This window comes from Myotis yumanensis, unplaced genomic scaffold, assembly GCF_028538775.1.
Source record: "Myotis yumanensis isolate MYYU_CA2020_CCGP unplaced genomic scaffold, mMyoYum1.0.hap1 SCAF_3, whole genome shotgun sequence".
NCBI lineage: Eukaryota > Metazoa > Chordata > Mammalia > Chiroptera > Vespertilionidae > Myotis > Myotis yumanensis.
The window spans coordinates 54,357,759-54,369,163 of record NW_027223754.1 but is presented as its reverse complement, the minus strand read 5'-3'; the positions used below and the strand labels follow the sequence as shown (position 1 = coordinate 54,369,163).

At 40.2% G+C, this 11,405-nt stretch overlaps 1 non-coding gene across 1 annotated transcript; it reads left to right on the top strand.

The window, feature by feature from the left end:
* The first annotated feature begins 8,774 nt into the window (after window positions 1-8,774).
* LOC139007926 (5S ribosomal RNA) lies at window positions 8,775-8,893 on the top strand. The gene has a single exon (XR_011471052.1). It is a non-coding gene; the product is annotated as a 5S ribosomal RNA (ribosomal RNA).
* The last annotated feature ends 2,512 nt before the right edge of the window (window positions 8,894-11,405 follow it).

Genomic DNA, 11,405 nt, shown 5'->3' with positions numbered 1-11,405 from the left:
TCCAACCACGGAAATAATTTTTACTACAGTTTACATATAATATCTACCAATTTCATAAATAATCACTAATCACAAAAGATGAAAAAAGTGATTCCTACAATGTGACTGAATCATCATATTTTGGGGCCATTGTCTGACACAAAATTGTAGTATCCTAACAGTCTTTCATATATATAATGAAGTCTGCTTTCTTTATACTTTATTTTCTTAATTTTGTTTTCTATGTTAGATTTTAAAAGTACTGTTTAGAATATAAATGTGTGCACCATAAAAGAGTTGTAGAAATTAAATTATTTCACTTTGTTTAAATATACCTAATTATCATATTTGATATTTTGTTTAAAAATAAGCTTAGATTGGTGTGCCAATTTATTTTTCCTTATGGTGTCAATTTCTTTCTTTTTTTCCCTCCTTCCTAGTTTCTCTAAAGGAGCATTTAATTTGTTAAAAGATAGATAATCAAGGGTGTTAAAATGTAAGATTATTACCCTTAGAAGGAAACAGGTCTCTGTAGACAAGATATGTATTTTTCTAATTTTCTCAGATTATATCTATTAATGAGAGGGTTAACTTGAAACGCAGGCAGATAGGGCAGGGGTCCAGTGGAAAACAAAGGCAGGGGCAGACATGGCAGTTTGAGCAAGACTATTCACAAGAACTAACAAAGCAGAAATAATAAAATGTTTCTGGACTCAAAGCAGGAGGCATGGGAAAACAAGGGAGAGCCTGCAGCAGCAAGGTGTATGAACGCATAGAAACAGAGCAAGTTCAGCACAGGAACAGAGAAAGAACTCATAGAAACAGAGAAAGTTCAGGTCCATTGCAAGGCAAGAACAATTGAGGGAATCATTCAGGTGAAGACGTGGATAGATATAGAAGCAGGCTTGTAGCAAATATATACCCCTGGACTACAGAGCTTCAAAGGGGAAGCCCATTATCGCCACCCCCCCCCCCCAACTCCCGTGAGGGGAGTCTGAATCTGTTTGTAATAAATTTTCCAAGCTTTTGCATAAATCTTCTGGTCTGAGGAGCTCATTCTTTGGTGTCATGAGACATGACCCGGGAAAAACCCCTTGGCTCACCGTTCCGATTATCGTTACTTCCATTAAAAATATTTATTTGGATATTTATATCTTATAGATACTCATCTGAATATGGGAGACATGTGAGGGTGGAAAAAATAGGCATGATTCCTGATGTCTGGCTCTGCTGTGTGAGTCAGAGAAGCAGGAATCAACAGGGAACATTTCAAATAGTGAAAAAAATTATGAGGCAAATAGGATGTAAGTGTATGAGCATGCTAATGGCATTGAATGATTAATGAAAGTCTCTAAATAAACAGCATTCTTGGGTGGCACTGGATTAATATAGAACCATTAGCAAAATCTGAAGAAGCCCAATATAAAGAGGGCACAAGTGAAAAAATGCTGAAATGAAAGTATGCAAACTGCACTGGAAATTGCTGGAGTATTTCAAGCCCCCAAAATGATAGGACCTTACACATTTCTTAAAAAGTCCATTCTGGTTGTTAAATGGGGGCAAAAGCAGTGGCAAGGTCATGTGTGAGACAGGTGTCTTGGGTGAAGATGGTATCATGGAGAAGAGTGAAGTGAAACAAAGACTATATTTTGATGATGAAGATAAGATTGGTTGATAGAGTAAATAAATGGAATTTAGAGAAAAGAATATAAATACAAAATGCCTAGACAAATAAATCCATTGAGATCTTTCAAAATTCCCATTTGGTTTACTGAATACTTACTGAATTCTTAGTATTTCTTAAAGTGAGAAAAATTTCAGGTTTTAAGGTTTAAACTGAAAGATCCAACTCCTAACTAATCATTGAAGTCAGACTGAAAGAGACATTTTTAATCATCTTAAGCCAGTTCTGGGAATCAAAACATACTTAGCTCTAATCCAATTGTTGGCATTGACCCTCTTTTTGCCTTTGGAAAATTACTTAATCCTTCTGTGTATATTTGCTGTTTGAAGAATGAAGATAATAAGACATTATTCTATTAATTAGAAATGCTATAATATTAAACAGACTAAGCTGACATATTAAATGTATGGAATTTATTGTGAAACATCTTATTTTATAATATGTTTAAGAAGTATTTCTAATAAGTAAATAAAGTGAATTCTGTTTCACAATAATATGAGTCATTAACTAAAAACAGAAATGTAAATGTACATAACAAAACAGAACTTATTTAAAAATAATGGTATTCCTTAAAAAATTTAGCACTTTTGATATAATTATCTTGTGATACATGTAGCTGCAGTCATCCTCCAAGTCAATTTGAATTAATGTGTGTTCTGTATGAATGAGAAACTTGTCTTTTTCTATGGATGTAAATAAAATATAACAAGAATAAATCAATATCAGAAAAACATTTTTTCTACTCTAAATAGAAATAACCCTTTTTTTTCCCCAGAGAGTTTCCACTTATGAATATAATTCTCTCCTTACAAACAAGTGACACCCTGCTGGTATGGCTCAGTGGTTGAGAGTTGACCCATAAATCAGGTAGTCACTGATTCCGTCAGGACACATGCCTGGGTTGTGGGCTCAATCCCCAATAGGGGGTGTGCAGGAGGCAGGGGATCTATGTTGCTTCTCTCTCACCAATGTTTCACCCTTTCTCTCTCACTACCAAATATATATAGTAAAAAAATCAATAAAAACATTTTAAAAAAAGAAAACAAGTGACTAATCTTAGGGGTCATATAGTTTTCATAACCAGTATTTCATCATGTATACACACACACACACACACACACACACTAGAGGCCTAATGAATGAAATTCGGGTGTTTGATTTAATAAACATCTCTGCCTTGGCCCCTGCCCACCACAGTGGCTGCCTCGGCAGCCGCCTCGGCTCTCACAGAGCCAGTTTTGTCTGGAAGGTCATCCAGAAGGATGTCTGGTCTACTTAGCAAATTACGCTTTTATTATATAATTAATATCAACTCATTAACGACTGTGCCTAGTAGTCACATTTTATCACAGGAGAAAAATTTGTGAGGAGAGGTGTTTATTAAATCAAATCACATATTTCCAGGGTATAACATAGAGTTAGTAAAAAATTAGAAGTACTAAAAGAATCTATAATTAATTTCAAATATCAACAAGGGTATAAAGTAAGTAGATCATGAGGCAATTACAATTGGTCAGTAATTTTTTTGTTCACTTCCATTTTGTAGCTTCAACCTCATGGTACTTACATTTTCCATGTAAATTTTGTGAATAAAGTCAATTCAAAAACACTGTTCATATGACATGGAAATGTAAAGGAGAATGTGTTATCTACTTAATAAAAGCAGTTAATATATAATGTCTATTCATAACTGCCTAGGCATTAAGGTAAGTGCTTTAAATCTATAATTTCATTTAAATTTTATAAGATTCATGTGGTAATCCTAGAAGAGTAAGTCCTATAATTACCCACTTAGTAGTTCAAAAATCTGAGACTCTAATTTCAATGACTAATGTTACACAGTAAGTGAATGGGTTAGTAATTAATCAAATCTAGAGCTTTCCAATTTCAAAATATACTATATATCTCCTTTGTACCACTAGGATGATGACATATAATTATAACACACTTTTACCTCGGCGTTAATTTTAATGCTTTTCTTAAAATGTAAATATTGACTAAATCAACTTTTACTGAGAATTTATTTAACTTTCATGATGATGTACTTACTATATGCTTATAGAAAAGGACAAAAATAAAGATGAGTGTCAGGAATAGAATTTCAGTCAAACTGTATATTTTTACAAACTGAGACTGTTGTGAAACAGAATATACCATATTGATGACTGGAACAGTGAGCCGAGGTGTTTTTCCTGGGGTTGTGTCTCATGATGCCAAAGATGAGCTCCACGGACCAGAAGATTTAAGCAAAAGTTTGGAAAATTTATTACAAGCAGATTCAGACTCCCCGCAAGGGGACCAATAGTGGGCTGCCCAGTAAAGCCTTGTGGTCCAGGGGTATATATTTGCTACAAGCCTGCTTCTATGTCTACCTGTGTCATCACCTGACTGATTTCCTCAATTGTTCTTGCCCAGCCACGGACCTGAACTTTCCCTGTTTCTACTAGTATGTGTTCTTTCTCTGTTCCTATGCATTCTTACACCTTTTTACTGTAGGCCCTCCCTTGGTTTCCCATGCCTTCTGCTCCGAGTCCAGAAACATTTTATTATTTCTGCTTGGTTGGTTCCTGTGGTTAGGCTGCTCAACCTTCCTTTTCTGCCCGTGCCTATGTTCCACCCGCCTTTGTTTAAAATTGAACCCCTGTCCTATCTGCCTGTGTTTCAAGTTAACTTCTCTCAAAATTATATAGAAAGAGTAATGGTAAAAAAAAAAAAAAAAAAATCTGATATTTTGTTATCACTGTACTCTAGGTTATGCTTTGAAAAAAAAATTTTGTTTGAAAAAGATGATGGAAAAAATTTGTTTCAGTTAGTTTGATTATAAGCAAAGATATCAACTCAAGCTAATTTCAGAAACCAGAGTCAGGGAAAACTAGAGTTTCAATGTAAAGCTCAATATTCAAGTCTCAGACAGTATTGGGGAGCACAGGAGACTTGGTTGGAATGTTTGTAAAGAGGACGTTCAGAGAAAAGGGAAGTGGGCTAAAGGTGGCCCACTCTGTTTATTGGAATTCTGACTTAGGGGAGTGCCAAGGGCGGTGCCCCTAATTATTTCTTGACCTTTCCAAACAAGTCTGTGCACATGTAGACCCCTGGATGTTTACTGGAATCCTTATGCTTAATCTTTAGGCGTCCTTGCCTGAAGGACACTGCAAACACATATGCCTTACCAAGATTACTTATCCTACTGATTATATCTAAAAGGTAAAGTTCATCTCAAACTGCTGTTACAATAAAAGCCTAACAAGGCAGGCAATCAAGGCTGTCTGGTTAATTTAGCCAGGCAGTCCCTTAGTCCTCTCTTTCATAGCAAACATGTCAGAGTAATCATTCATCCATTGCTCAGGGCCTGCTGGTCAGCCCCAGAAAGAGAGAATGAGAACAAGAATATGAACTGTGACCTCCTGGTTCATAAGTCAATGCTCAACTACTGAGCCACACCGACCAGGCTACACTGTAATTTTTTAAAATACAAGTCATAATTCCAGACCAGGTTGCAAGTGATGAGAAATAGACTTCATTTCCAGATGGAAAGACCTATAAGTAATTTATGGCCATATTTAATTCACTGTAATGTAAGCCATTAGAAGTATTGACAACTTGATGTCCTTTTTCTTTGTATAAAACTTAAGTAAAGTTTGAACACTGTTTGCTTTTTTCTTGACATATAACTTATCACTCAGTGTAAGCAACTTTTCTATGCATTAGCATAATGTCATACTTTCTAAATTTGGATCAGCATACAAGATTTTATCCTTCCTACTTTCAATATTGTAAAATATCTATGTGATTTCTCTATCATTAATTTTCTTTTTGGCTTCTGAGACATCTTTGTCACAATTACTTTGCTCACTTTTATCAATAAGTTTGCCTTAATTAAGCTTCTCTGGCTGTATACCAGGAGGCTCTCAATAGACATCATGTCCATATTCCCATCCTCAGCCATTTCTTCAATATCTCCATTTGTAATAGATTCTAATTTTACTTCCAGCATTTTCACATTTTGTTTCTTTGCCACACTATTCTCCACTTTTTTATCCAGTTATAAATTATCCAGTTAATATTCTGTGGTAACTAAAACTTTAACTGTGTAGTTGGGGGGCTGGTATTATATAAATAAATCATGATAATCACTATTTGTCATATTAGCACCATGAAAAGCAAGGATTACTTGTTGTTCTCTTGGTCTCTTGTTTGACTTCTAACATCCCCTTGATATGTGTGTGGATTTCCATCACATTATAATGTTGAGAACTGAAGAACACTTTTAAGCTTTCTCATATATATTCTCACAAATGAATATAATATAAGAACTCCTTTCATTTGATTGAAGCCCTTTGAATCTAACAAACTGAGAAAAAAAGGGATGTATAAGTTTGAAGAATATAAATATCTCTGAGGAACCAAAGGGAGAATATTTCTTATGTCAAAAATTGAATTAATCTACAGAGATGCCTGCCTTTTTCCATAAAAGAATTTATTTTTTAAAAAACTTATGATGGGGAATATTTAAAATTTGGAATTGAAAAGTATAAACTTGATGTTTGAAGTTTAGCTTAGAAGATATATAATTATCTATGCCCAGATTCTAAGCTCTTTGAGGTAGGTGAAGTTTTTTCACTATTGTATCCTTATTGATTAAAAGAGTTCTGGGAAGCCCAGCCAGCATGGCTCAGTAATTGAGTGTCGACCTATGAACCAGGAGGTCAGGGTTTGATTCCCGGTCAGGGCACACGCCTGGGTTGTAGGCTCCACCTCCATTTTGGAGCATACAGGAGGCAGTCAATCAATGATTCTTCCTCATCACTGATGTTTCTATCTCTCTGAAATCAATAAAAAATGTATATATTAAAAAAAAGAGTTCTGAGGATATAATAGAGGTTAGAATCAACTTTCAAATGCACGAATAATCTATAAATAAAATTATTTTATGGGTCTTCAAAAAATGACAACTAAATATTACTTCTCCGTCTTTTTTTTTTGTTTGTTTGTTTGTTTTTTGTGTGTACTCAGGAGTGGCTTGTTGTTTGAGATTGGTTGACTGGATATTCTGCATTTCTGGTCAAGTGGAGAATTAACAAGGACAGGAAAGTTATCAAAGTTTCAGATTACTGGCAAAGATAGAAGTCACAAGATATCTATGTTCTACATTTAGAGCTCTTTTTCTCTGGATCTTGGGAGGATAGATACTATCCTCCCAAGATCCAGAGCCACTTCCTAAGATACTCAAAACAAAGAAAGACTTAGACAATTACCCTGAGAGCTGTCAACACACTCAGTAGGACCCTAACCACACATGGAGTGCAATACACATTTCTGTTTGGCCATATTTGGGGCCTCCTAACCTGATGGTTGAGCTGCCTGCATATGCAAGAGCTGGCAACCTGCAGGCCCTGGGCAGGCAGAAAGCCACACCAAGTTCTCAAGAAACAAAACGGGACAAGCAAGAGGTGATAGCCATGCCTGCAAGAGTAAGGATCGATAACCAGTGGGCACCTCAAAACAAAATTTACAAGAGTAAATATAAATCCTCTCTTTTGTATATTGAATGAAACAGCTATAAAAATGCTGTGCATTCTGGGAAGTCATTGCATGGCTTCCGCTGAAGTTCTAGCTCAGGTGGGTTATCCTACAGAAAGCAGATCGATATCCTGAAATGGTGATCCTTAAACAAATGAACCAAAACAAATTCCTGGATGAGAGTAAATGCTCAGCCTAGTAAAACAGCATAAAACATAAGGCTGAAGGACTGGGCAGAAATGGCTCATAAGGATAATGAGTATTTTTGGCTAAGCTTTATGTTTATGTGTCTGAAAAAAAAAGCTAGAAATAAGTAAAACAGTATCTTTGATATCAGAACCAGAACCATGATAAAAATATACTTGAATCTCATTATTAGCAGTTTCCATACTTACAAATATTATACTTGTTAAAATTTCTTTGTAACTACAAAATCAGTTTTTATTGCACTTTCACAGTCATTCACAAGTATGCCCAGTATTGAAAAATTTGAGTCACCTGATGCAGTGTTCCTAGCTGAGTTGGGACAAGGTAATGCTCTGTCTTGTTTCAATTCTCATACCATGCACGTATCCTTTTGTTAACGTAAAAAACCATTGAAACCTGTAAAGAATTTTTGTGATTTTATTTGAGCCAAACTGTCGACATATGCCGGGAAGCAGAACCTCAATGAATTGAGATAATGCTCTGGAGATTGGCGGGTTACAGTTGTATTTACACATTGCAATCAAAGGAAAAGTGATGTAGGTGGGTTACATGAAATCCATTGGTGATAGACTAGAGAGACAGGAGAAAGCAAAGCTGGGGGGGGGGGGTGGGGAGGGGGGAAACCCCTGGGAATTGGATAAAAAGTAAAATGATGGCCACATACTTAGGTGAGTGCAGGAACAATTAACATGCTAATGAAGAAATTTGTGGTATCTGTCCTGGCGCCCAGCACATTAGGTTGTACCCCAAGGGGTCCAGAAAAAGGGAAGTTACAAGTTACCTAGACATTTCAAAGGGTATGTTATTATAGATGCAAAAAGACAGGCTCAGTTAAGGTAAATGTTGACCTTGTCAGTAAAGATACCGGCCTAGGAGATGACTACCCACCATAACTGCTTTTGGTTAAAGTTTAATTTCAGACCATCCTTTGTGGTTACTTTAGGTCTCTGAGTCTGCAAGACTGCTATGCAGGCCTTCCCTGAGCTTGTCAGGTTAGCCTGTGGCCCCTTCGTCCACACTTTCCATGATCTATTTAATGCCATGTTTTTCATATTCATGTGTTGGGGAGCACACAAGACTTGGTTGGAAAGTTGTAAGGAGGATATTCTGAGAAAAGGGAAGTGTGTGGAAGGCCACCTGCCCTGTTTATCAGAATTCTGACTCATGGGAGACTTAGGGGAGTGTCGAAGGTGGTGCCCCTAATTATTCCTTGACCTTTCCAAACAAGTCTGTGCATATGCAGACCCCCGGTGTTTACTGGAATCCTTATGCTTAATCCCTGGATGCCCTTGCCTAGAGGACAATGTAAACACGTGTGTCCTCCCAAGATTACTCACCCTACTGATTGCATCTAAAGATAAAAATTCCAATAAAAGCCTAAGGAGTCTACGGCCATACCACCTTGAATGTGCCCGATCTCGTCTGATCTCAGAAGCTAAGCAGGGTCGGGCCTGGTTAGTACTTGGATGGGAGACCGCCTGGGAATACCAGGTGCTGTAGGATTAAAAAAAAAAAGCCTAACGAAGCAGGCAATTGAGGCTGCCTGGCTGCTATAGCCGGGCCATCCCTTAGCTTTTCTTTCACAGCAGTGGCTCTCAGCCTTCCTAATGCTGTGACCCTTTAATACAGTTCCTCATGTTTCGGAGACCCCCTTTTCATTGTTACAAATTGAGCATAATTAAAGCATAGTGATTAATCACAAAAACAATATGTAATTTTATATGTGTTTTCCGATGGTCTTAGGTGACCCCTGTGAAAGGGTCGTTCGACCCCCAAAGGGGTTGCGACCCAAGGGTTGAGAACCACTATTTTACAGCAAACATTGTGTTGGAGTTATCCGTTCATCCAGTTCATCCATCGCTCAGGGTCTGCTGGTCAGCCCAGGCAAGGTGGTGCCCTATGTGAGGACCAAGGAATGCAACGAGTCACAGTGGAACCCTCAAAAACGAAGAGGAAGGAAAGGAAAGTAACGGCATAGTAAGTCATTTGGAGCCCACTTGGGATTTCCAAGTTGGAGGGCATTCATGTGGGGTTTTGTTTTTTGGTGGTTTCACTATTGAAAAGGCTCCCGAGCTTAATGCAAAACTGTCCTGTACTTTTAAGAAAAAAATATGTCTAAGATAAGCTTCTTTTAGGCATGAATTGTAGAGCTGTTGGAAAGTGAGTTCAATGTTAATAAGTAAAATCATGTAATAAATAAGGTGTTTTTAAACAGAAACACACATACAACAAGGTTATGTATTGATTAGTTGGTGAAAATGCTGTGAACAGGGGCTCACAGGAATCTAACCCTGTATTTCATCTAAGAGTAATGATTTAATATTCACTAACTCAGTGTCACAGCAACTTTATAGAAGACTAGAGGCCCGGTGCACAAAAATTTGTGCACTGGGGGGGGGGGGGGGGAGAGGGATCCCCCAGCCCGGCCTGTGCCCTCTCCCAGTCTGGAACCCCTTGGGAGATAACAACCTGCTGGCTTAGGCCTGCTCTCGGGTGGCAGAGGGCAGGCCCAATCCCTAGGTGCAGCCCCTGGTCGGGCTCAGAGTAGGGCCGATTGGGGAGTTGGGGCGCAGCCCCTGTCATGCACAGAGCAGGGCAGATTGGGAGGTTGCGATGTCACCCTCAGTCACGCTCAGGGTAGGGCCGATTGGGGGTTGGGGCACCGCCCCCTGTCACACTCAAGGCAGGGTTGATGGGGAGGTTGCGGCGCCACCCCCTGTCATGCACAGAGCAGGGCCTATCAGGGGTTGGGGAGCTGCACCTTGTCACACTCAGGGCAGGGCCAATGGGGAGATCATGGCTCTACCCCATCACACACAGAGCAAGGCCCGTGGAGGGGGGTTGGGGCGCCACCCTCTATCGCCCACAGAGCAGGGCTGATAAGGGGGTTGGGCTCCGCCACTGTCACACTCAGGGCAGGGCTGATGGAGAGGTTATGGCTCTACTCTGTCACACACAGAGCAGGGCCCGTGGGGGGGTGGGGAGGGTTGGGGCGCCTTCCCCTGTCACACACAGAGCAGGGCAGATAGGGAGGTTGTGGCCCCGCCCCCTGTCACTCATAGAGCCAAAGGGTGATCAGGGGGTTTGGGCGCTGCCCCCTGTCACACTGATCCCGGTGCCAGGAGCCTCGCTGCTCCTCTGATCTCAGAGCTGGGAGGCATATTTCCCTTTTACTATATAGAATAGAGGCCTGGTGCATGGGTGGGGGCCTGCTGGTTTGCCCTGAAAGGTGTCCTGGATCAGGGTGGGGGTCCCCACTGGGGTTCCTGGCCAGTCTGGCTGAGGGGCTGAGGGCTGTCTTCAGGCTGGTGGGTTGACTGAAGCTCCCAACCGCTCCTTTTTTTCTTTTTTTTTTTTATTCTGGGCCAGCTTTAGCTCTGAGGCCTCGGCTGCTGAAAGCCGGTTTCTGGCCTTTGTTTCTCCTTCTGTATTTGATACAATGTTGCGGTCCGGCTGGCTGAAGCCTGGCTGACTAATGCAGGTTTCTGGGGTTTTGTTTAGCTTCTTATTTGCAACATAGTTGCTTAGAGTTGCAGCTGAGAGGCCGGCAAGTGAGGCGGGGAATGTTGGAATTCGCCAGTCACTGGAGCAAGCAAGTCTCCCTGTTGGATTCAGTGCATGGCTGCCGGCCACCATCTTGGCTGACAGTTAATTTGCATAAGGATATGCTGATTAGCCAATGGGAAGGATAGTGGTCGTACACTAATTACCATGTTTCTCTTTTATTAGTGTAGACTAGAGGCCCGGTGCACAAAAATTTGTGCACTCGGGGGGGAAGGGGGGGCCCTCAGCCCAGCCTGTGCCTTCTCGCAGTCTGGGACCCCTCGGGAGATAATGACCTGCTGGCTTAGGCCTGCTCCTGGGTAGCAGAGGGCAGGCCCAATCCCTAGGTGCAGCCCTGGTTGGGCTCAGAGTAGGGCTGATTGGGGAGTTGGGGCGCCACCCCCTGTCATGCACAGAGCAGGGCAGATTGGGAGGTTGCGATGCCACCCTCAGTCACGCTCAGGGTAGAGCT